Raw genomic sequence first — 22,839 nt, forward strand, 5'->3', positions numbered from 1 at the left:
CCCCCACATCGCTGGCTGTTGGTCAACTCGAGAGGGTTTGCGTGGGAGGAGGGGTGGGGGGTGGGCTCCTCCGGCCTTCACTTGTCATTGTTCTGTGAGCCTTTCACCCTGGGTTTGTCATCTGCAAGTCTGGTGACCCAGTGGGCAGTTGCAGAGAAAAGGTTTCCATCGCAGGTTTCCATACTTGTCACCACCCAGAGCTTGTTAATCTGGCCCATCACCTGCTTCATGACTGTGCAGACCATAACAGTCAGGCGTTTTCAGTGCATTGATGGAAGCCTTGCGTTGTTTCCTAGGGGATGCGAACTGTGGTTGCGGCTTTGTTCTAGAAGCAGTCCTTCTTAGATTCCATCCTGGGCTCCATCTCCCACCTTTGGTCACCAGGAGTGACCAACGAGTGAAAGGCAAGACCATGACCTACTGGTGGAGAGAATCAGTCGGGCAGGGATGTAGGGCGGAGGCATGATTCTAGTGCGGGAGCTCTGCTCCCACTGGGTCTTGGAACTCTGTTCCCTCACATGTGATTGGCTGCTGGCTAAGTCACTCCATGGCTGATGGAGCTGTTAGAAGTGGTGGGACCATCTTTAGATGAAGCGGGAAAGACAGGCTGGAGCTGATGTGGTTATTGGTGAGCCCGGGGAGCAGGACTCAGTGATGCTTGAAATCAGAGCGAACTGGAAGAACTGTTGAGTTCATTTTTGTTGCTATAACAGGCTCTCAGACATCCACAGGGAAAGAATTAAATCCAAGATTCATTTTACCCTGCCTCCCACCTTCTGAGACACCTCTCTCGTGTCTGTGGTGAGAATATGTGTGATGCAAACTTATCTGAACAGCTGTAAGAACAGGCGAGGCTTGGAGTGGGGGTGGGATCCCAGCCCCACTGTTCAGGGAGTTAGGCTAGTGAGCATCTTCGAGCTTTGGGGTATCCCCCATTAAACAAGAGTGATTAAATAAAGAGTTGCTAACCTCCTAAGAAGGGCCTTCTCTGCCTTTAGCATGCTAACAGGTCAAAGCAGTCAGCATAGAGGTGGGATAAAATAGAGGTCAAATAAACGTTAGTTCTCTCCCTCCCTCCCCCCACAAGCATTGCCAGGACAATACAGTAACATGAGAAATCTGTTACGTAAAGAAAAAAGGGGACCAAAGAGAAGGTCAGCTGCACCCCTGCAAGTCACTTCCTTCCAACTACCTGATTTTGTAAATAAAGTTTTATTGGAACACAGCCATGCCCATTCATTTACATAGTTATGGCTGTTTTTGTGCTGTGATGATGGCATAGTTGAGTGGTTTCCACAGAGATCACATCATCCGGCCCGAATAGAAAAAGTAAGCCACCGTGGGTCTAAAATGTTTCCCCTGCTTAATACCCTTTAATTTTCTGCGTGTTTGGGGGATTTTTCTATTTGTCTCAGTTAATGTGGGTCACTGAGGGCTTACTGGGGCTTCCCAGATGACTCAGTGGGAAAGATTCCACCAACCAATGTAACAGCCACTGGAGACATGGGTTCAATCCCTGAGTCAGGAAGATCCCCTGCAGGAGGAAGTGGCAACTCCAGGATTCTTGCTGGGATAACCCCATGGACAGAGGAGCCTGGCGAACTACAGGCCATGAAGTTGCAACGAGTTGGGAGCGACGGAGCGTGCATGAGGGCTAATTGTATTTCAGTTCCATCATTTGCGTATGCTAGGAGCTAGCATCAGCCCCATATCCTGGACAGGAAAACGGACGTGCAGAGAGCACGCACGCCAGGTCCCTTCCCCTCTCTACAGGCCAGGTTTCTTATCCATGAAATGGGGGTGATGCTAGCTCGTACCTCATAGGGTTGGCAAGGCTGACTGCGATGACCTAGGTAAAGCTCTTAGCCCAGGTCTAGCGCAGAGTTGTGAGTGCCCAGTGGACGGAAGCAGCTGAAGCCAGAGCTCCCCGGGGTGAAGCTCCAAGGCTCTCGGGCCCCACTTAGTAGGGGTAAGGCAGTCTGCCACCGGAATGTCTTCCCAGTGGAGCCTAACCGTCCTCTTTGGGGTTCAAGGCCACCACCTCCATCTCATTGGTGCCGAGGACTAACTGGCCAAGCTAACCTTCCAGAGCCAGGTTTAGACACGACAGGACCTGGAGCTGGCCGGGTAGGGATAACTGCAGGATGTCCGTACCCGAGAATGGGGCCCAGGCCCAGCCTCGTGATACAAAACAAATCAGAGGAATCTGAAGAGGGGTGCTGAGTCTGAGCGGGCCCTCCAGCGCCCTTCACAGAGGGGGCACAGGACACGCTGACTGGGCTGGACCTGCACGTGAGGGCACCTGGCTCCCCTCCGCTGCTCTCCCCAGGCCCCCGTCTCATTGTGGGCTGAGCTTTAGCCCCTAAAGCAGCACTTTCATCACAGGGCAGAGGAGAGACTAGCAAATTAAGGGGCCCCTAGCTTGGGGAGCGTGGTTCAGCACTGAGATTAAAGGGTAAGGAGGTTCCAGGTGTTGTCTGGGCCCAGAAACGTTGGGCAGGAGGCGGGTGGGGGAAGGGGAGAGCCTGACCCGCTGCTGTGGGCAGCCAGACCAAAGCTGGCCATGTCCCTGCCCTCCTCCAAGAGGCCCCCAGCTTCCGCCCCATCCCTCAGGGTGGACAGTCGTGTGGGGCGTGATGGATCGAGGGAACTTCAGAGACCTGTCCGGAGGTTCCCACCAAAGGTGTGAAGACAGATCGGGGGTCTGACAGGGGCAGAGGGGACCGGGAGGTGAGCAGCTGCTGGAGGGCGGGGTAGGGGCTGCAGGCAGGGCAGACACAGTCAGGGCAGGCTGGGGGCACCTCCGGGTGTGGACACCGCGGGGGTCACGCTGCAAATGCTTCCTGAAGGTGCGAGGGGCCGTTTCGGTGTCTTAGGTGGACGTTCTTGGCTTTTCTGAGCTCTGATTCTCTATGCACGTCCTCCCCTGTCTGAGCGCCTTCGCACTTCCAGCTTATCTGTGTGGTCCTGGGACGGGTGGGCCCGGGGGTTCTCCACCAAGACAGACGCATCGTGGTGTCCCGTCTTCCCAACAGGAGGGGTTTCTCTGCAGGGTGATGGGGAGAGGACGGGCCCCACCTGGGCCATGGAGGCATATTCCCCCGACCCAAGATCACAGGTCCGCCGTCCTCCAAGAGAGCCTTGGCTCTTGTTCTTACAAAAGCCCAAAGGGATGAGGCTGGGGCCCTGCTGGGCACCTGCTCGTCACGCCAGCTGGCTTGCTTCCTCGCCGGCGGGGGGAACCGGGTGCTGGTCCCGGACCCAGCCAAGGCAGTGGGTACCTCAAGCCTTGGAGACCCCGTGGAGAGTCTTCCCAGCAGAATCTCATGGCAAAAGTCATGTTCTCACGTCAGCTGTCCCCTGGCTCTGATACAGCACCTGGCCACAGAGGGTCTGCCACAGGCATTGTCCTCAGCACTTGGGGTGACTCAGTGAACGCAGGGGATGACCCTCTCTACTCTAGCGGGGCTGGCAGTGCAAGCAGACAGGCAGGCAAGAAGCGTCAGCAGACGGCGCGGCGCGCAGCATGTCTAACGCCAACACGTCGGACGCGTTCGACAGGGATAGCCGAGCTTCCTGAGGCGCTCCCTCTACACTGAGCTTCTCCCGGGACAGAGCCTGGGTTCAGCCCTCATTTGTAGAGCCTGAGATTGACCCACCCACATGCCCTCCTGCCTCGCAGAAACACACAGCCTTGCTCTCTTTTTGAGAGACTGACGGGCAGTGAGGGGAAATCATCTCCGGAAGGCGGTCCTTCCAGCTCAGCGGACAGAAAAGCTCCTTCAGCCCATGTCGTGGATGAGAACACTGAGGCTGGGACCTCAGGTTAGGGGCCAATAGGCGGGGCTGAGTCATATGGGCAAGAGCCTCCTGAGAGGCGTAGACGACCCTGAGGCTTGGTTCCCTCGGGGCCCAGGCCCTCACCCACCCCCAGGGTCCAGCCTGGCAGCATTAGGGACTCAGCAGGTGAATGGGCCCGGCTCTGCTTGGAAGCAGCTCTTAGAAACCAGCTGAGGAGAGCTTAGGACCAAAGGACCCTTAGGTGACCCTTTGGGTGATGCGATTCCTGCAGATGGAACAGTTCGTACCAGCCCTTGTGTTGGAGTCGTGAGTGGAGCACACTTTCAAGGGTGATGGGTGGAGAGAAGAGGGGCCACTTGGGTCCTTAGATCCGCCAGCATGATGAGGGAGACACAGCCCCCACCCTGAGGAGCAACTCGGGGGCTCTGTGCTCAGATCCCAGAGTCTGACGGAAGAGAAGCCCTTGTCTGTGGATGCCCTAGTCTGATGGTGGAAGCACCCACAGCTGTGTCTTGGAGAGCTCCCAGTGTGACGGGGGAGACAGGCCATGGACTCATAATCAGTGCTGACCTATCTGAGCTTCTGAGCAAAGAATCAGGAGCAAGGATCTGCTGGTTCAATGGTCACACGGGCAGGCCGCCTGTCCCGGGGCTTCTGTGGGGCCTGTGCCGCTGTGTTCTGGGGGAGCAGCCCGTGGCTGGGGCTGCCTTCTCCTTCAGGCTTTCTTAGCGGCAGCGTCTCATCCGAGTCGGTGGAAACTGAGGCCCAGAGAAGGGGAGAAAATTGCCCAGATCCCAGCGTCGGGGTGGGGGCTGAGCTGGGACCCCAGGCCTGTGGCCCCCGCCGTGGGCGCCTTCCTGGGAAGCGGTCGTTTCTGCCACCACGCCTCCGCCTGCTCCATCATGCTGCCCCGGGCGTCATCCCCTTTGGCTCCTCTGTGGAGCTTAACGTGGAGAAACCTGTAAAGGGATTTACATATTTACAATCTCCCCCCCACGGAACTAATGAAAAATGAAAAGCAGTCTCTAAGTGTGAAGTTAATCACACGGTTGCGATCACCCTATCTCCTGTAAGAGATATGCTGACGGCTTCCACAGAGCGAGTGCTTACCGTGGGCCAGCCGTGGATGAGCTAAAGGTTGCGCCAGCTTCATCCAGCCAGGCTTGGTGACCTCGGTTTACAGATGAGGAAAAGCAGATACGCAGCGTTGTCCTGGTGGCTCAGAGAGTAAAGAATCTGTCTGCAGTGCAGGAGACCCGGGATCCATCCCTGGGTCGGGAAGATCCCCTGGAGGAGGGCATGACAACCCACTCCAGTATTCTGGCCTGGGAAATCCCATGGACAGAGGAGCCTGGCAGGCTACGGTCCATGGGGTCACAAAGAGTCAGACATGACTGAGCAACTAACTTTAAACTTTCGTCCGTCCATCCACCCATCTAGATATTAATTAGGCCCCTACCACCTGCCAGGCCCCTCGGTAGGGTCTGGGAAGGTCGCAGAGCCGGGATTCGACTGGTCTGGCTCCAGAGCCCACTCTGCTGTTCTCTCGTGTCTGCCCCGGAAGCTTGGTCCTGTGATCCATATGGGGAAACTGCGTTTTGAGGCCACAGTGGAAATTAATGGCATGGCCAGGTTCGTGGTCTACATCTTCAAAAAGCCCAGATTCCCCCTCCCTAGATCAGCGGGGACAAAGCTCAGAGCCTTCCAGTTCTTTATTGGTGGGGTCTCCTGAATGCCTCTCCACCGCGACCCTTCTGGCATCCGTTGAGGCCTCCGGGGGGCCTGACCCAGCAAGGAAGGACGATCCATCAGCTGATCATGGACGGATGCCATGTCCCTCATCAGCCCTTTGCTTCTGGGAAGTGACTCCAGCCCCCTGAGACTTGGGAAGACAGGCTCAGAGAGGTTAAGTGACCCGCTGAAGGTCACACAGCAGGCGAGTGGTGGCGATGGGACTCTCGGGCAGGTGCGCCTGACCCACGCGTCTCACCTGCCCCTCGCCCTCGTCGGGATCTTATCCCTGAGCCTGGGCCCCTCACGCAGTGGCCACTGGAAACTCCCTTTCGCCTTTTTCTCCCCCTCACTTCCTCTCTGTGTTTTTTTTTTCCCCCTTCATTGGCAACACTGCGTCTATAATAAGCATTTAAAATGAGTCTTGCTGGACCAGGAAGGAGGAAGGAGGAGGGAGTAGGAGATTTGTAGGCAGGACGACGGGGAGGGGGATCGTGGGGTGTTAAATAGCCCAGAATTTTTAAAAAACTGATGCAAATCACTGGTAGGAGAGAAAATTATGTGCAATTACGTCCTGATATTGGAAGGTTTTGCCTAGCCCAGGCAACAAGATCTCATTAACAAGCAGAAAATAAGATTGAAATGGTGTGTAAAAGAGCTGAAAAATGAATTTGAATGCTGCGTTTGTCCACAATTACCCCCTCCTTCACACATATTTTATTGCAATTTTTTTATTATTCTTAATCTCTCCATTCCTCAAAGCAGATTGGGGACATCCTGGCATTACCGGGGCGTCGGGAGGAGGTGTGAAGGATTTCCCGCTCCCCTGAAAGGAGACCCTTCTCTCGCACATTTTCCAAGGTTGGGTTTTGGAGGGATCAGAATTCATTTCTCCGGCTTAGCGGGTTGTAGGAACATGGGGCTTTAACCCCAGCCGAGTGAGCGCTCCTCTGGGCCCTGCCCCGCCCTTCCCTCTCCTCCCTTCCCAGCAGCTCCTCTGCCTCCAGCTTCCTTCCTTTTGCCTTCCCAGGGTCTCTCCCAGGCTCTCCCTGTCCCGGGAGGTCTCTCTCGGGAAGCCTGGGGCAAGAGAAGCTGCACGGCCTCCGCCAGGGAGCAGCCAAGTTGGAGTTCTGGTTCTGCCTCTTTCCAAGTTGCTGTGTGGCCCTGGGTCACTGGCTTAACCTCTCTGGGCCTCCTTTCATCATCTGAAAATGGGAGTGATGACGCTTACCTTTCCGGGGGGTGCTGTGAAGACTAAAGGAGAATCTGAGCACAGTGCCTGGCGAGTGCCGGTGGTTGGGGTTGAGCTGCTAAGTTGTGTCTGAATCTGAGTACAGTGCCTGGCGAGTGCTGCTGGTTGGGGTTTAGCTGCTAAGTTGTGTCTGAATCTGAGTACAGTGCCTGGCGAGTGCTGCTGGTTGGGGTTTAGCTGCTAAGTTGTGTCTGACTCTTGCAACCCCATGGACTGTAGCCCACCAGGCTTCTCTGTCCATGGGATTTCCCAGGCAAGAGTACTGGAGTGGGTTGCCTTACAGCAGGTGCCGAATGAATTCTCCGCCCACCTCCCAGCTCTGTTGTACTGGAACCCCATCTTTTCTGTCTTTTCCCCCCCTTCCCCTCAGTACTGGAAAATGCCAGAGTTGGTTTCCAGTCTTGGGAAGAGAAGATGCCAGGGTGCAGGGAGTGGAAAGCACAGGAAAGGCCATCTGTCCCCTTCCGCCCTCGGGCCCTGGGGAAGGATGAGCTGGGATGGAAGGAGTGACCAACCCCGGTTGGAAGGACACTGGTTTTCCCCAGGATTAGGGGAAAGCTATCTGAGTCACCCCAGCCACCCACTCACACACCTATTTCTCACGATGACCAGTGGTGATGGTGTAGGGTCAGCGGTCAGCCAACCCTAGTCACAGCCCTGATCGGGGTACCAACTGGGGGCGGTGAGGAGTGTCCACTCAGCTAATCAGGCCTTCCCGAAGCCCAGTGCCCCTTCCGCCTGACTCCCAGCCAGGCCCACCACAGGACAAGGATGAGCTGCGTGCTCAGAGAGTCAGCCTTGGGGTCCCAGGCATCTTCAGCCCTCCCAGCCCCCAGGGGGACAGACCCTGCCAAGATCCTGCTCTCACAACCAGCTTCCCTTTGTCCACGGTTAACCTACCTCAGTGGGAAAGGCTCAGCTATTTCCCCCCTGGAGGCTGCTCGCCAAACACAGCCACCTGCTCACGTCAGTCAGAGCCCAGCGCCAGCCCACAGGGAGAGGCCCTCGTCTCCTGTGAAAACAGACCGGTGTTTATGTCTCTGCTTTTCTCACCCCTTCTTCCTGGGTGGAGGGGACGGGGGAGGGGAGGAGGGTGGGGACAGACAGGCGAGACCAGGATCAGGAACTTTCCTGAACGCTAGTGACGGGAGCAGGTCATGCCTATGGGCAGGTCCTGCTAGGAACTGGAGGGCCTGGTTTATTGCCTTTTTATTGCCTCTTTATCATGGAGGCCACACCTTGGGCTTCCCCTGTGGCTCAGCGGTAAAGAATCTGCCTGCAGTGCAGGAGCTACAGGAGACACAGGTTCGATCCCTGGGTCGGGAAGATCCCCTGGAGAAGGGCATGGCAACCCACTCCAGTATTCTGGCCTGGAGAATCCCATGGACAGAGGAGCCTGGTGGGCTACAGTCCATGGGGTCCCAAAGAGTCGGATGCGACTAAAGTGACTTAGCACGCACACGCTGGGCTTTTCTCCGTTCTTAGTGGACTGAATGGGATTCTGGGAAGACAGAATCCTGAACCTGCCTCCCTGAGTCTGGACGAGAGCCGCGGGTTCAGGGCTGCCCTCCACAGATGCTCTGATTCTCTTTTTTTTTTTTTGGTCCACCATGATACATCTGTAGCGATCCAGACCTCCCTCCTTGAGAAGGTATAGGTGGGAGCTGACCTCTGCCCCTCCCCGTGGGCCTGGTGTCATCAAGCAGGGAAGGGGAGATGTAGATGTTTCCATACACCAAGGGACGGAGGGACCAAGGTCTTCATACTGTGTGTGTGGTGATTCATCCTGGTGACACACAGAAGCCCGTGTCTGGTCCGCAGTGGGCCTCCAACAAGTGTTGCTGAGCCCCCCGCGTACTGCAGGCCATACTACACGCCGCTTGGTCTGTACCCGAGGTTTTTGAGGCAGCTGGTGAGTTAGTCTGAATGTCATTACACGCAATTCCCTTCAAATTCATTTGTTTACCACCTGTTACTAACACAAAGTATGCACGTGTGCCTGAAGTTGCTTCTGTCGTGTCTGACTCTTTGCGTCCCTGTGGACTGTAGCCCACCAGGCTCCTCTGTCCATGGGATTCTCCAGGCCAGAATACTGGAGGGTTGCCATGCCCTCCTCCAGGGGATCTTCCTGACTCAGGGATGGAACCCATGACTCTCACGTCTCCTGGCAATGGCAGGCGGGTTCTTTACCACTGGCACCACGTGCGCAGCCCAAGACAAAGCACAGGGAGGTGCAGAGAAGAAATACACGTGGCTGGCACTGCTCTTCCCAAATCTACTCTGGGCGAGACGCGTCAAAGACCAATGAGGGAATCAGTTACTGACAGCTGAGCGCGATTTCTGGTCAGACAGGATAGCAAGAGCAGAGGAGTTCGGAAAAGGGAGGGCATGTCAAAGAAGGCTTCTTGGAGGAGGCTTCTCAAAGGGGTAGGTATAGCACTTGCTCAGAGGAAAATCAGTGAAGGAATAGGAGGCTGGTGCAGACTGGACGTTCAGTTCCGTCGCGCAGTCATGTCCGACTCTCTGTGACCCTATGAACCGCAGCACGCCAGGCCTCCCTGTCCATCACCAACTCCCGGAGTTCACCCAAACCCATGTCCATTGAGTCGGTGATGCCATCCAGCCGTCTCATCCTCTGTCGTCCCCTTCTCCTCCCGCCCTCCGGTGTCTAATTCAGACACATCACGGGCTCAGTGAGGTAATGATACAGACCGGGGTCTGGATCCCGGGCTGTCTGTACTTACTTGCTGTGTGACCACAGGCACATTACACGAGCTCTCTGCGTCTCAGTTTCCTCATCCGGAAGATGGGGCCAACACTAGTCACCTGGAAGGATTTCGAGAAATACACGAGGCGGTTCGTGCAGCACACCATGCACCGTGCCCGGCGCAGAGGAGGGACTCAGTAAGCGGCAGTGCGTCCCCCTCTGCGTCTCCCGGCCCTGATGAGAAATTGGGTGGGTCGGGACTTTGAGATTAGCAAACCATTATATATAGAACAGATAAACAACGCGGTCCCATGTAGAGCACAGGGAACTATATTCAATATCCGGTCATAAACCATAATGGAAAAGGAAAAAAAAAAAAAAGAAATTGAATTAGCCATTCTCTTCTGGGACCGGAGGCCTGGCTCAGCCCAGCCCAGGTCACTGGCTGGAAAGTCGGCCAATGTGAGTTCCCTCTGGACTTTGCTTCTGACTCACTGTGTGACCTTGGTGGACACCTCGCCCCTCTGGGCCTCAGTTTCCCCATCTGTGCAGTGAACGCGATGGGCCACGCGCTAGTTAGGAACCATCCTTCCTGCACAGAGTCCGTGATTCCCGGGAGTTTTTGTAAAAGGAGCTTAGAGTTCCCGTCTCGGTCTCCGGGTGGGGGCCAGCCCTTCTCTCCAGCCTGTGCCTCCTCCGCGCCCTCCCCAACCTTCTGGGGCCCCAGCCTGAGGCCGGCGGGCTTCCCACCAGGCCAGGGGTTCAGCCAACCAGACCTGCCTGGCATGGTGGGAGAGAATGCAAAGAGAGGGATCTGTCCTTCTTTCTGATTAGCACAGGGAGTGCGCTGAACCAGACCGTCCCAGCCGATAGAGGGAAGAAAATAAGGGAGATCAGCAATGAATACAGCAGGCAGACTCAGGACTGGTCCGGTCCATCCCTGGGGTCCCTGGCTGTAGGAGAACTCTGAGATGGCAGGACAAAACTAGACCTCGGAGGCCAGGCAAGCCCCCAGACAGGAGAGGCAGGGGAGACTTGGAGGGTCCCCAGAGGGCCGGACTTCTCCTGCCTCCAAGCCTTTGTACCTGCTGCATCCCCTGCCCGGGTCTCCTCCACAACCCTGTCATCATCTCAGACCCCCTCCTACTCACTTTAGGACTTGGCCCCTTCCAGGAAGCCTTCCCTCACCCCTCATGCTGGGTTGGTTGTGCTTTCCTTGTGCATTTACCACATTTCATCAGGGTATTAAAAGTACCTGTATTACTAGAAAAACGTTGTTCAGTCTTTGCGACCCCATGGACTGCAGCACGCCAGGCTTCCCTGTCCTTCACTATCTCCCAGAGTTTGCTCAAACTCATGTCCATTGAGTTGGTGATACCATCCAACCATCTCATCCTCTGCTGCTCCCTTCTCCTCTTGCCTTCAATCTTTCCCAGCAACAGGGTCTTTTCTAGTGAGTCGGCTCTTCACATCAGGTGGCCAAAGTACTGGAGCTTCAGCATAAGTCCTTCCAATAAATATTCAGGGCTGATTTCCTTTAGGATGGACTGGTTTGATCTCCTTGCAGTTCAAGGGACTCTCAAGAGTCTTCTCCAACACCACAATTCAAAAGCATCAATCCTTCAGCACTCAGCCTTCTTTATGGTCCGACTCTCACATCCATACATGACTACTGGAAAAAGCCATAGCTTTGACTGACTTTACAGACCCTTGTCAGCCAAGTGTCACTAGACAAATATTCAGTAATAATAATTCAATTTTGGGGGCACTTAAACCACAGGCCAGATGCTGTCATAAGCCCGTTATACGGATTATCCCATTTAATGGTCATAACATCTACTTTGGATGGGGAAGATCTGGAATTATTTCTGTCTTACAGACGAGGTGGGGGACAGTGGCACCAAGCAGTTTAATTCACTTGTCCAAGGTCAGCTGCTAACAAGTGTTGGGGCCTGGACTGGAACCTGGCCCTAGAAACCATGCTGTTGGCCAGTACACGTCACAAAAGTGGTCTGTCTTCCACTCGCTGATGAGACCTCTGAGGTCCTTACACCCTTTGATTTCAGCTTTTCCTGGGGCCCTAAGAGGTAGGAGGGCAGAGCCGCCAGGACAGCAGCTCTGGGACGCCCGGGCCTGGGTCCACCCAGCACTGTCACTTCTGCCTGGACGATTCTGAACAGGTTTTTCTCTGCCTCAGTTTACCCCCTCTGTAAAGTGGGGCTAATGAATAGTTCCCATCTCAGAGCTAGTCTGAGGAATAAGTGTGCTGATAGACACACAGCAAGTCGGCATCTGGCGCCTTGTGGAGTAGCTGTTTGCAGATGGGGGCTCCCAAGGCCATAGGGGGAGCTGGTGTGGGGCCCCAGGCTAATTCTTCCCAGCACCTTTGGGGCTTCCTGCTCCTCCCTGCCCCTGGGTCTAGACTCCTGACCTGCCCCAACCTCAGCCCCAGGGTTCCCCCGCCTCCAGACCCTCCCGGCTGAGCCCTCTCCCCAGGTGGGAACCTTTCTCCAACACCTTGGTCCTTGGGACAGGTGTTCTGAGCTGCTCCAGGGGGGGGTTCTGTGGGCTCGGGGTTGATGGGGAGGAATCAGGGGGAGGAGGCTCCTCTCCTGGGGCTTCTGGGAACATCGGAGACCTGGGCCAGGGTCCCCCAGGAGGCCCGAGCGTGGCCCCCACCTCCCGCGGGTGATTTAGCCAGAGACAGCCACTCTGCTCCTGTGTCCTTGTGAGTCAGGAGCGCCAGCCGGGTCTCTGGAAGGAGGGCGCCCCCACCCCACCCTCAGCCCGTGCAGGCCGCCTCCCCCCTGCCTTCCTCCCGCCAGAGTGGTCTCCAGGTCCCCCTGCCCACGCTCAGCCGAGAACTTTCCCTCGGGCCCAGGGAATGGGAAATTAGCGGCTGCTCTCCTTTCCGCCTTGCATGTCTCCCCTCCAGCCCCCAGTTCTCCGGCTCTTTTCCCCATTTTGGCCCTGTGTGCGTCCCACTCTCCTTTCCTCCATCTCTCCTTCTCTCAAACCCAGACCCTCCCCCATGCTCTGTCCCCTAATCTCTCAGGCCTGTTGGGTTCCCGAAAACACCTCCTTTTCCCCCCTCCCCCTCCCCTAGACCCTCCCCCATGCTCTGTCCCCTAATCTCCCACCACCTCTCCCAGGTTTCCCCCGCAAACACCTCTTTATCCTCCCCCGCTGCCCCTCCCCTCCCCTCCCCTCCCCTCCCCTTCCCCTCTCCTTCCCCTCCCCTCCCCTTCCCCTCCCCTCCCCGTCCCCCAGACCTGCCCCTCCCCCAAACCCTGCCCCCGCCCCTCCCCTCCCCCTCCCCCAGACCCTCCCCCATGATCTGTCCCCTAATCTCCCACCGCCTCTCCCGGTTTCCGCCCCCCCCAACACCTCTTTTTCCTCCGCCGCTGCCCCTCTCCCTCCCCTCCCTCCTCTGTACCCCCTCCCCTCCCCTCCCTCCTCTGCACCCCCTCCCCTCCCCCTGCCCCAGATCCTCCACCCGCCCGCCCCTCCCCTCCCCTCCCCCTCCCCCAGACCCTCCCCCTCCCCCAGACCCTCCCCCATGCTCTGACTCCTAATCTCCCACCGCCTCTCCCGGTTTCTCCGCAAACACCTCTTTTTCCTCCCCTGCTGCCCCTCCCCTGACCTCCCCCCTCTGCACCCCCTTCCCTTCCCCTGCCCTTCCCCCAGCCCCCCTCCCCGTTTCTGTCTCCCACCCCCCCATCTCTCCGTACCCAGCTCGCCGATGGCGGGCTCCGGGCAGGGGCTGCGCGCGGTTCAGGCGCCGTCCCGGGCCCAGCGGACCTGGGGCGCGGCGGGGGCGGGGGTGGTGTGGAGCGGGGCGCGGGCGGGGAAGGGGGGACCGGCGGATCCGCGCGGCCGCTTCCGCCGCCGCCGCCGCGCCTTTGATCCATGGCCCGAGGCCGCCTGACAGTGGAAAATGCGGGGAGACAAAACCACTCAGTCAAAGTGATTCCCAACAACTGTCTCCCCGAGATAAGGACGCGCGCGGGCTCGGCGGCCCGCTTAACTCCTGCGGCCGGGGCCGGCGTCGGGGAGCAGCGGCGGGCCCAGCCGCCCCCGGAACGCGCGGGGCGGCCGGTGGTCCGGGGACCGGGGCCGGCAGTTAGCGCGCCGGGCAGACAGGCCCTTCTCCCTTCCTCTCTCCCCCACCCTGCTTTCCTTTGGTCCCCGGGTAGCCGGTGACGCACTTGCTAGAACATTCTCACCGCCCCCTTCACTTACCAACCCCTCTTCACTTCCTCCGGGAAGCCTCCCTCCTCTAGTCCGAGTGCCCTGCACTCCTTCCCGGGGTAGCGCTTTTGCCTCTGGATGCTAACTTTCTGGATTGTGCTCTCTCCCTAAGCAAGAACCAGGTTTTTCTGGGGGCCTGTCCTAAGCACAGAGCCTGGCGCGTGGCGGGGTCCGGTAAACCCGGGTGGAGCTGCACTGGACGCTGGGCATCCATCCGGGTTTGCCTGTCTCTGTGACCCCTGCCTTCAGAGGCTTTCCAGTTAGTTTGGCAATAGTCGAGCGGGCAAAACAAGAGCCAGAAGCCCCCAGAGAGGAAGGGATGCCCCAGACGAGGGGGAGCGGTGGTGGGAAAGCGTCTGTGGCCCCCGCACCCACCGAACAAGCACACCCCTTCCTCAGCCGCCAGGCTGGGCTGGACGGACCACCACCTTCCTTGGCTCCCCAGTCCACCGTGGAAATCCAGGAGGTGACAAGAGGTCAGATTATGTAACCTGAGCGCAAAAGGGAACCTTCACAATCCCATCCTAAGCCCCCAGGGCTGTCTGGTCTGTTTGGGACAGGGAGAGCCCCCGGGGCCCAGGTGATGCAGGAAGGGGGTGCTGGGCAGAGTTGAGGGGAGGCAACCTGTCATCTAAGGAAATGGCAACCCACTCCAGTATTCTTGCCTGGAGAATGAATGCCAGGGATGGGGGAGCCCGGTGGGCTACTGTCGCACAGAGTCAGACACAACTGAAGCGACTTAGCAGCAGCAGCAGCAGAAACCCTCATCTTGGGGGTACAGGCAGGATCTGGTTTTGGCAAGTTGGAGAGCGGCTTCTTGGAAGGGTAGCAGATTCAATTAGTAGTTCCCAAAGCTGTGCATCAGAATGATTGGGAATGCCTGTTAAAAATAGAAATTCCCAGGCTCCACCCTGATAGATCAATTGTTGTTGTTCGGTTGCTTGGTCATGTCTGACTCTGCGACCCCATGGAGTGCAGCACACCAGGATTCCCTGTCCTTCACCATCTCCTGGAGCCTTGCTCAAACCCATGTCCATTGAGTCAGTGATGCCATCCAACCATCTCATCCTCTGTCGCCCCCTTCTCCTCCCGCCTTCAATCTTTCCCAGCATCAGGGTCTTTTGCGATGAGTTGGCTCTTTGCATCAGGTGGTCAAAGTATTGGAGCTTCAGCTTCAGCATCAGCCCTTCCAGTGAATATTCAGGGCTGATTTCCTTTAGGATGGACTGGTTAGATCACCTTGCAGTCCAAGGGGAACAGGAGTCTATATTTTAAAGAAGGCACTGTCCGAGGCAGCTGTTGTGAGGTTTGGCACATCCTGAGCAGTGGATTAAGGAGCCTTCACCTTGTCAACCTCTCGTCAGCACCTTGACCCCCAGGCCACCTTCTTTAGGAAGTGACTCAGGGGCAGGACTGAGACCCCTCTCAGCAGTCTCCAGGATAGGCGACTGCCTTGAAGTAATTAACCCACCGGTACCTTTTACGATAGACACGTGCTATAGCGCTACACACTTGTCACTGCCTAGAAAGACTCGGGAATTAGCCGGGCTTTTCCTAGGGCACAGTGAGCGTGGCCATGCCCAGATCCTTTCAGATCTGATCAGTGAACAGCGTATGCAGTCAAGTTGCATGGGCAATCCCCACTTTGGCACAAAACCCTGGGAAGCCTTTTCGAGCACACTGAACAGGGAGACCCATCACTTCCCCAGCTCCTGTCCCTCCACCCTGCTGGGCTGCTGGGGGCCAGCAGAGAGCATGAGAGCTCAGTGTGAGGCTGACGCTCCTGCTAGACGGGGGTCTGACCTGCGGCACCAGAGGATTAAGGTCCTATGAGAACACTGGCAAGCATCTTACACAAAAAGTGTGCATCCAGGCGGAAATTGAGACGTGACGCCCTGGGGCAGAAGTTCCTGAGCTTTCCCCCGGGGGCTGCCTTCTCCTCCCCATCACACATAACACCCATCCCCACCCCTGACTCCCCCGGGCGTCCTTCCCTGAACGCCCTGGATGCTGACTCCACCCCCAGCCAACTCCAGTCTCCCTCTCTAAGCCTCTGTCCCAGCTGAGGTCCCACTCTGCTTTGACCCCCAAAGAAATGGGGTTTTCTTCCAGCACCTTTATACAGTCCTCAATAATGACAAGAAATCCCCCTTCTGTTCAGAAGCAGAGGGGTCAGTGATGTGCTTCCACCCCCGTTAACTGTTTGGTCCTCACTGAGCTCTGAGGGCCCGGAATTGTCATGCCCATCTTGCAGACTCGGAGAGGCAAAGCTCAAGGTCAGCAGCAAAGGACAGTGTCGGAATTCAAAAGCCCGGTCCGCCCGATCCCAGAGATTAAATTCTTCCCTCCATGCCAGGCTGTCAGAGCAGAACTCTTGCCTCTCCAGGTCTGCTCTGCACCTTGACAAGCTCCCAGGGGATTCCCACGTGCAGGAAAGTTTGAGAAGCACTGACCGACATGACCGTGTTGTGCCTTCCCAGCTCTCAGATGCCTCCTGAGCTTCTGGAGTGACTCAGAATGGTCCACCCCGGGCGGCAGAGGAAGGGGACAGGAAGGGGCTTTGGAGGAAAAGCTGCCAAAACCCCTCAGGGGAAGAAGCAGGGGAGGTTGGCTGAGGGTTCCTCCAGCCCGGGCGGACAACCTGCTGGACCAGGTTCAAACCTCGCCTTCCGACCTGGTAACCTCGACTCTGGCACGCTGAGCTCCAGGGCTGATTAAAGGGCGCTGCCTGCTGGAGGTGTGTGGGCACAGGGGCGAGGAAGTGGACAGACCCTTAGAGAGGATCGGGGTGTGAGATGCTGATGGAGAGAGGGGAGGTGGGTTTGGCTAGGCAGGCAGGATGGTCGGGAAGAGGGAGGAGGGGAGGCTGAGGGAGGGAGGTGGGAAGACGGTAAGAGAATCTGGGGGAGACGAGTACAGAGGAATAGAAACGGGAAGAGAGACGCCTGGAGACAGAGAGAGAAAAAGAAAAGGAGAAAGAATAGCACGGACAGAGCTGTGCAGAGAGGGGAGAGGACGGGAAGCAGAAGGCAGAAACCGGGAGAGGCCGGGATGACGGGGAGCCAGGAGTGATGGCGTCAGAGACGCGGCTGCAGGGAGCTGAGCTCACGGAAGTGGGATGGGGCCCTGGAGCCCAGACAGGAGGGGGACCCCAGAGCTGGAGGGGGCAGGTGCAGAGGGCGTGCCGGAGCGCCGACCTGGCCCTGCAGCCAGACTCAGGTTTGATTCCCAGCCCTGCCACCTGCTAGCTGCGTAGCTTTGGGGAAGGAAGGCGCTGCACTTTGGGTTCCCGCATCAGGGGGTGTGGGCACCTGCCTGAGCCCAGCTGCCGTCCAGGCTCCCTCTCCCCCTCACGTGGACACCGATGGGCCAGATGTCCATAGCAGGGACCTCACCCCAAGCCCTGGCCTGAGCCCCCAATGCCCCGCTCCCAGCCCTGGCTTCCTGGCCTGGCGGTGGTTGGTCTCCCAGCCCCCGGAACCAGGGGTGAAAAGTCTTGGCCTTCTGATGAGTGTTTCTTTTTAGTTCCAGATGCCACCCTGACAGGGGGCCCCCCTGTGATTAATCTCCCCGCTCCCGAGGCTGGGACCTGCCCCCGCTCCCCGCCCCAGAGCTGGTGGGTGTGTGGGCAGCACAGGGCCTGAGCCTTCCAGAGTCCCCATCTGGTCCTCCCTCCTCCTGGACCCGAGAGCAGGGAAGACCCTCCCTCAAGGCCACCCTTGGAGGAGCCACTTAAACTCAGACGAGCCGACTTTTCATCCAAGCTCCTGTTCTCCGGTCTCTGTGATATCCTTAACCCTGCAACCATGGTTAGGAGGTCATGTCAGCAAAGTGCCCAGAGCCCCTTGGGGCAGGGCACAGAGACCTCTGAGGGCCTGCGGGGAGGTCCCTACAGCCCCGAAGACAGAGGCACTAAAGCTGAGCCTGGGTGGAACAACAAGTGTGGCTCTGGCAGTTACCCCGGGGCGCAACCTGACAGTCGTCGAGCCACGTGGGGGCACGCGGCCTCCAGGCACTTGAAGGCTCTCACGCGAGTGGCCGAGGAGGGGGCTGTGGCTGGTGGGGGTACTGCCCGGTGGCTTGGGGACGACTGTCCGAGTCGGGGACCCTTCCTGGAGACGCAGGGGGGGCTCCGATTGGTCGTGGTGAATGTGAGTGCTCTAGACGATAACTCTCCAGGTGGGAGCAGAGGCTACAGCTGTGTGATCTTGGGCAAGTGACTTGACCTGTCTGGGCCTCAGTTTCCTCGTCTATAAAATGTGGATCACAGCAGTGCCTGATTCGCAGGGATGTTGTGAGCAGTAGATAGGTTGACACAGGAAACGCTTAGAATGTTGCTTGGCGTGGAGTCAGCACTGAAGCCGCGTTAGCTGGGATGGTTACCTTTGGAAGTGCAGTCAGCACAGAGTCGTGGAGTTGGATTGTGTTGGGAGCTGGGAAACCCACTGCATTGGGGTGCGTGCCTTAGAGGGTGGGGTGGGCACTCCATTCTGATCCCTTCTGCCACCCCCTTTTCAAACAACCCAGGGCATCGCCTTCCCAGCCCCGAGTGCCAGCCGGAAAGCTCCTATCTCATCCTGCATCTCTCCCAGCCTGGGGCCAGCAAAGAGACAACATCTCTCCATGGCCGTCCCCAGCCTCTTGTTTGTTTGGTACATCGGAGCCGTGGGCACGTTTCTGCTAATTTTGTGGCTGCCTTTATCAAATGGGGATTCACAGGCGCTTTATCCTCGATAAGTGGATTAGTCGGTGAGCTAAACAAGATGGTGCGGGACGTGGGGGCTGCTCCGGAGAAGATATTTGTTTCTCGAAGAATGGAGCTTGCGTCCCTGCCCTGTGCAGCAAGGCAGGCAGGGCGGAGGAGTAGCTGGCGGGCCGGCCCTCTGAGCTCCTTCTCCCAGGGCAGGGGAGTGCTGACTCGTGGGAACTCGCTACAGCACGAGCAGGAAGTGGAGGGAGATTGGGTCCCCCTGCAGAAGCAGCCTCTGGGTCCTCTGGGAAGGAGAGGGTGGGCCCCTGAGTTCCATTCCGCTGCCTGTCGCCCCAGGCCCATCTGGGGACTGTCACCTCCCTGGACAGCAGCTTTCTCGCCATGTTCCACCTTCCGACGCCTTTCTCTTCCCTCCCCCCTTTCCTCCTAGCCTTTTACTTCCTTTTCATTTCTTTTCTGTCTTCCCTCAACCACCTCTAAAGGGATTTTGCTAAGTGTTGTGAATACAGTCGTAGATGAGACATAGTCTTTGCTTTTACAGACAACAGACCATACCAAACCCAGAGGTCCCCACACATGGCAACAAGAAGCAACTCTGGGTGCGCACTGGACTTCTGGAGGTTCACTCCAAAGTCCAAAATGTGCCCCCGCGAGAAGGCCCTGGGAGTGGTGTGCAACATGTCACAGACTGCTCATGATTACCTTTAAAATGCACGCTCATTTTGTCTGCTTTGCCACTGTGGAGCCATATTTACTGGCCATCATAATAAAATTAATTAGCACCAGGGCAAGTCGATGCTCCAGGAAGTTGTGCCATGTCATCTTGTGACTTGGCATGGTATGTGATGCCATGCAACAGAGTGGGTGTCGAGGCTGGGAGAGAAGCAAAGATGACTGGACGTGTGGAGTCTGGGTGACCAAGAGGCTAATGTAATCCTAGCAGATACAGGGCGTGCAGAAGGAGGACTTGGGTCCAAGTGGATGTGTGGAGGTCAAGGCTCGGGGGAGGCAGGCGGTGCCCAGGAGAGAGGTTGGGGCAGAGATGTGGATTTCAGCGGCTTCTCTCTAGAGAGACCAGGAGACGGAATGTGTGTTCAGAGGGAGAGGAGGGAGAGGCTGGGAGGACGCTTGGTCCAGCTGTCCCCCTAGGTGGAGGAGGACATGGGGAGACTCAAACGTTTGCGTTTCCCTTCCATTTTTAGCGTGGTGGCCAGGATCTTGCAGTCTCTGCTCTGTGCTGCGGTGCAGTCTGGTTGGAGGGGGGCGGGGAGCAGAGACTCTTCTCAGAAGGGAAGAAAAGGAAGGAGCAGAGCGACCAGGGTCCCCAGCTGGTCCTTTGCAGTGCCTGTCCTCCCCAAGCTGCCTCCAGCTGAGTGTGATTTTGCTATTTATTTACATGTAATTATTGCTATGAGGTGCAGATATTAACGCTGTCAAGAGCAATTTGCTCTGACATTTTTCACTCGCTCAGTGCCCCCGCCACTCTTCGACGGAGCCCAGGGCTCTCCCCGCTCGGGCCGCTGCGCGCTCGGTGGCCCGGCCGGGAACCACCCAGCCGGCAAGGAGTGGCGTCCGTGAGCTCACCCGGCTCCTCTGCAAACTCATTAAGCTTCGAAATTGAATTTGGTCCGGGAAAGGGCTGGCTGGGCCCTGCTCCACCCAGACGAGGCTGACTCAAGGCCTCTCTGCCCTGCCCTCCTCCAAGAAAACCAGGCAGGGGCTGGTGGCAGAGGCTGGCAGAGGGCAGCTGATGAAGTGGGCAGAGGGTCGTTGTCAGAGAGGTGGGCGCGGCACAGCCACCAAGGCTCAGTTAGGGCCACTGACACCCTCTCAACCCCATCAGCTGCTCCCCCGACAAGAAAACCAGGCAGCTCTAACTTTGGGGAACATTACTGCAATTGACTGCTGTACCCCTCTAACAAAGAGGCTTCCCATGGGACCACGCAAGCGTCTTAGGCAGCCTGCAAAGAATGGTACCATGGGGTTGGGGTGGGGGCGAGGTACCGAGCTGGCCCTGCAGGAGGAAAATGCTAGAAAGAGAATCAACTTTGGAGTTAGACTTTCTGAGTTCATATCCCAGCCCACCACTTCCCGATTGTGCAGACTTGGGTGAATTTTTTAGTTTCCTTGAGCCTCAGTTTCCTGGCTGTAACACGGAAGAGCCAATACCCATATTTCATTGAACCTAACGGTTTGATGGGTGTCCTGGTGGCTCAGTGCTAAAGAATCTGCCTGCTAACGCAAGAGACACAGGTCCAGTGCCTGGGTCCAGAAGATCCCTGGAGGAGGAAATGGCAGCCCACTCCGACATTTTGGCCTGGGAAATCCCATGGACAGAGGAGCCTGGCAGGCTACAGTCCACGGGGTCGCAAAGAGTCGAATATGGCTTAGCGATTCAACAACAACAAGACGATTTGAGGCTGGCCCTTTCTTTTACTTCTCAGAAGGCCTCAAGAAATGCTTCACGCGAACCAGCATCCTGGCTGCCACGATAGGCGTAGCACGGTGCCGTGGGTGGTGAAATGCATTCCAGTTCTCCCAAGACTGAAGTCACACCATTCGACAGCTGTGCTAAGGAGTGAATGGCAGTGCTGCCCGCACCCATAGTAGGTGCTCGGCACATAGTAGGTGCTTAAGGATGGAAGGGTTGGATCAGGTTTCCTTGTGAGCCTCTGGATCACGAAGGGTTGCTTTATGTAGAAGAGAAAATTGAGGTTTGCTCCTCTTTTCATTCCCTCTTTCCACGTTCAGGGCGTTGCTGCTCCCAGAGGGCCAGCAGGGCCTGAGCCATCAGGGCAGCGAGTCCCTAACGCATTGTGATACGTGCCAGCTTGTCTGCCCAGGCTCTAACGAGGCCTCCCTGCCACCACTCACTCCCTGCCATGGCCAATCTGCGTCCAGTCTCGGGTAATTACTGCAAGGGAGCTCCCCCACCCCGCTGGGGCGCCGAGAGCCCAAGCCACCCTGTCCCCCACCTCCTCTCCCAACCCGCCCGGCCAAAGGCAGGGAGGCCCCGTCCCCCTCCCCCTTGGCCCTCCCGGCTGCCCCCCACCCCCCAGCTCAGCCAATTAGGCCCCCGACACCTGGAGCCGCTGACAAACTGCTTCTGTCACTTGCTCTCTGTCTTTCATTAAGGGCTGCTGAGCAGGGGAGGGGAGGGGGAGGAGATGGCATCTTTCATGCTTAGTAAGGCCAGATACATTAATTACAAAACGGCCATTTGCCGCGTGAAAGTGTGCTAATTAAATTTATGCAATCATTATCTTTAAATAGTCATATCTTTCCCGGCGATCGGCCCCTTCCTTCTCCAACCCCGCCGCCGCTCCGAGCGGACTTGCGCTAATCCCGGACCCCCATTATCGCGCCATCGGAGACAGTGTCTGAACCCTCCGCACCCGCTTGGCTCCAGCACCCGCCGGGGCCCGGGGCGCGGAACACGGGGCCCGCGCACCCATCCTGGCACCGAGCGCCTTCAGGCTGGGGCCAACCCGGGGTCCACCGAGGGAGGGGGAAGCCCAAGCCGGCCCCGCCCCAGCGGTATTTCTAGATGTTTCCAGAGATACAGTGTGACATCTTATTGACCAAACATTGGAAATGTGTGTGAGAGAGAGCACTTTAGCTTCTTGGAAGGCATTCTGTGCACCCCACCTACTTTCTGTGAGTACCCCCATTTATGTGCACTTCCCATGTTGTATGTGTACCCCCCATTTTCTAGACAGCCTTTAGCTAAGCCTGCAGGACCCCTGAGGTGAAGAGGGGGCTCTGACACCCACAGAGCTGAGGGGAGGGGAGGGAGCTTCCCTTTCTTTTCATCCATCCAGTCTATGCCAGGCCTTGTGCTGGGGATAAACAGAAAAGTCACTCACACATTCACAGGTGTGAATTCATGCTCACACACATTTGCACACACAGGACTCTCACACGGCATTCACACGAGCTCACAAGCACATGCACAGAACTCATACCTGCGCACGCTCCCTCACATGTACACGTGTGCACACACACGGCACTCACACACGCAGAGCCCTGGCTGGGCACCGCCACGCGACGGGCAGTGGGGCGACGGGCAGTGGGAATAGGACAGTGAGCGTTCCTCTAGTACCTCTTGGCCGACCCAGGGTCAAGGTTGCTCTGCGGCCAGGGCAGAAACGGGGACCCCAGTCGGGCTCAAAGTCCTCTCTCAGAGAGGCCGTTTTTTGGCTTCCTCTGTCCGCGTGTCCCCCTCCACACAGCAGGAGGCTCTTACAGGAGGTCTTGGCTGAGTCCTCGCTCTGCAGAAATTACCCTGCCTGCTTTCCTCTCCAATCAAACAGAGCCTGACTCCTGAAGTCTTTTCGGGTCCTCTATGTTGAACTGGGCTTCCCTGGTGGCTCAGTTGGTAAAGAA

The 22,839-nt window shown here is 57.3% G+C and overlaps 1 protein-coding gene across 3 annotated transcripts in view; it reads left to right on the forward strand.

Annotated features, from left to right (window-relative positions):
• PAX7 (paired box 7) overlaps positions 1 to 22,839 on the forward strand; it is a 107,119-nt gene that overhangs the window by 65,123 nt on the left and 19,157 nt on the right. The window lies entirely within an intron of this gene.

The sequence above is a fragment of the Bos mutus genome, chromosome 2 (genome assembly GCF_027580195.1).
Source record: "Bos mutus isolate GX-2022 chromosome 2, NWIPB_WYAK_1.1, whole genome shotgun sequence".
NCBI lineage: Eukaryota > Metazoa > Chordata > Mammalia > Artiodactyla > Bovidae > Bos > Bos mutus.